We start from the raw sequence: 2953 nt of genomic DNA, 5'->3' as shown, positions 1-2953 counted from the left end.
CGATTATAGTCATTTTTAATCAGTTTTTAATTTCTAAACCAAAATTAAATCAACTCAAATTTCACAGGATCTCACATTTAGAAGACTTTATTTACGGAGATGAGCAGAAATATTAATCTTCTCTCTTTTCATTAAAACACGCATTCAGGGGCGCCGGGGTGACTCAGTCGTTAAGCGTCTGCCTTCGGCTCAGGGCGTGATCCCAGGGTCCTGGGATGGAGCCCCGAATCGGGCTCCCTGCTTGGTGGGGAGCCTGCTTCTCCCTCTCCCTCTGCCTGTCGTTCCCCTTGCTTGTTCTCTCTCTCTCTGAGTGTGTCAAATAAACAAATAAAATCTTTAATAAAAAAATAGATAAAATAAAAATAAAACACACATTCAAAACAATATATATTTTTTAAATGTTTAAGCAAGGAGGAAGGTCCTTTATGACCTCACCAAGATGCAACTGCTTTCATTCTCTCTTCCTCTCTATCCCCGATCATAGGCCCATAGGATTTTACACTGAAATCACAGCCGTCATAGCAGAAATCGGATTGCATGTTCTTTCACACTTGGTACGTTATAATAAATCTATCTCATAGTTCAATGTGCTCCTCGTCACTGCGATTATAATCATTACCTTGTATTCCATTAAGCTGGAGTGCCAGAATTTCCTTCCATTCCTGTTCAGTCGATCACTGGTTTTTTCAAGTCTTATTTCCTTACACTCAGAGAAAATACTGGAATTGGTTTTTGTCTTCCTTTAGCCTTTGCTTCTGTTGAGTTGTCTGCACAGCCGACTTCCCCAGTGGAGACAACTGAAAGAAAAGGTCTCAGAGTGGTGGTGTCTCTCGAGGGGTAAGGAGATCCCAAGAAGGCCGTCAGAAGACCACCAGCTTCACAACTATGCTTGTCAGCATTTGGGGCTTCTCATAGCTGTGTGTATTGTGACTGCTTTGCCTGCTAGTCAGGGTTAGCAGCCATTTGTTATTTCATTTGTTATATTTTTATGAACAAAATACACTTTTGGCCTTTGTTCACTTACCTACAGAAAGAACATGATTATTTTCTTGTAAATAACACTTTAGAAAATGAGATTCTTAACTTTCTGTCAAAAGTACCCACCTGTGTTTGGTCATCTGGTTTGGTTTTTAATTTTCTCTATGAAGGGTTGTATTTGTTTGCTTGTATAATTTTTTAGGAAAACCAAACCAAACCAAAACCCCAACAACGACAAAATGGAACAGCTTATGTGTTATCTGAACTCTATGAAGCAGGCTAGGCAATTCGAAATAAATGAGAACATTTGAAGTGGAGTATTATATGAATAACCCGTGATGCTGGCTTTCAATTTTAATCTGATATCTTATTATATAATTTATAACATTAATAGCCATTTATTATTTTTGGCAAAATTTCTGTAGCTTATTTAATTTTCTTTTCTCTCCCAACAAAGCTATAATTTGAAAATGAGCAAAAACCTTAAAATTAAATCAATTCAGGAAAAACCAACCTCTACTCTGTCTTACAACATTTTTTTTCTGATTATAAAAATAGTGTATGTTTATTTTACAAAAATTTAAAATGATAGAAAGGAATTTAAAAATAAATGCATTTCAACTTTGATCTCTCATCATCCAGAAATAACTCCTGTTACCTTGAGGTGCCTCCTCTTTTGGTCTTTTTTGCCAAGTGTGTGTGCAGCTGTATAAAATTTTAATAATTTCTTGATCAGACCATTTTGCATCATATTATTTCATGACCTGATTTTTTTTTTTTTTGGTGAGCATTTTCCTGTATCATTAAATACTTTTGAACCAACCATATAATTGACTAACATTATCTCCTTGGGCTAATTAGGCTCTACCTTAGAAACAGTCGAACTCCTGAAGGAAGTCTTCACATTCCTGAGTGGAAGGGTGAGTCCAGTTTTTCTGCCCCCCATCCTGAGATCCAGTTCGCGGAGGCTCCCGGGAGCAGCTGAGAACAGACACAGTCACCTTGTGTGTGAGAACCAGAGCTCTCCCCGTGGCCTCTCTAGATCGCACACCCCCATCCACCTCCTGCAAGTGGGGGCACACTGTGTTCCAAGGCGCGACTTATTTTTAGAAGATGTTTTCCTCTTGTTTCTGCAGCTGTTTCTAATCACAAGCTTTGGGCACTCCATCCCAAAGAAACTCTGGCAGAGACAAAGGTGTAAAGAAGGAAAGGACAAGACACTTGTCAGAACCATCTCACACACCGTATTTACCGAAGGGGAACTTACCCCCGGAGAACGGCACGTTTATTACTTCACTGTGACAAAAGAGCTGAGGATGCACGGCTGGACAGACGAGGTTGGAGCCCCCACACGGCCCCTGAACTGCCATCTGGGGGACCTGAGGGAAACCCCTTAACTGGACTTTAATCTCCTCCACCGTTTAATAACAAATACACCACTAACTTATGAGGGTTATGTGATTAGGTAAAACTGCTTTGTAAATTGTAAGGACTATTTCTGGACCCTCATTAGATGGGGGAAGGAACTTCTAGGGCATCCTTCTCAGAGTTCTACTTTTTATTAATTATTTATGCCTTCACAAGTTCTCAACCACAAGACAAACCAACCTATATACCTAAAACTCTATAAGGAGATTCAATAATTCAGAAGGAATCAGGGTTTTGAGTAAAATTAGGCTCAGAGCTGTAATAAACCCCCAAATTTCAGCGGCCGAACACGGTAAACGTCATGTGGCTCGCGTGAACATCCAACACAGGTGTTGCTGGTTGGTGAGCAGTCTTCCGGTGACCTGGGCCCTTTCCACACTGTGGCTCTGTCCTTGCCCTCTGGGGCTTCCGGATGCTCTACCTGCAGCCAGCAGGCGAGGAAAATGGAAGGAGGGAGAAGGCTCACACCTACCTCTCAATCACCACATCCGAAAAGTGATACCCATCATTCCAGTCCTATCCCATTGGCAGGAATCCTTGTCATAGC

At 40.8% G+C, this 2953-nt stretch overlaps 1 long non-coding RNA gene across 1 annotated transcript; it reads right to left on the bottom strand.

Annotated features, from left to right (window-relative positions):
• Positions 1-272: 272 nt before the first annotated feature.
• On the bottom strand, positions 273-1961 carry LOC109488959. The gene is made up of 3 exons (XR_002141868.2): positions 1847-1961; positions 620-797; positions 273-306 (listed from the first exon to the last, which is right to left on the bottom strand). It is a non-coding gene; the product is annotated as an uncharacterized LOC109488959 (long non-coding RNA).
• Between the last annotated feature and the right edge of the window lie 992 nt (positions 1962-2953).

This window comes from Ailuropoda melanoleuca, chromosome 7, assembly GCF_002007445.2.
Source record: "Ailuropoda melanoleuca isolate Jingjing chromosome 7, ASM200744v2, whole genome shotgun sequence".
NCBI classification, from domain to species: Eukaryota; Metazoa; Chordata; class Mammalia; order Carnivora; family Ursidae; genus Ailuropoda; species Ailuropoda melanoleuca.
Note: the sequence above shows the minus strand (reverse complement) of the source record. Positions and strands in the feature narration are given on the sequence as shown.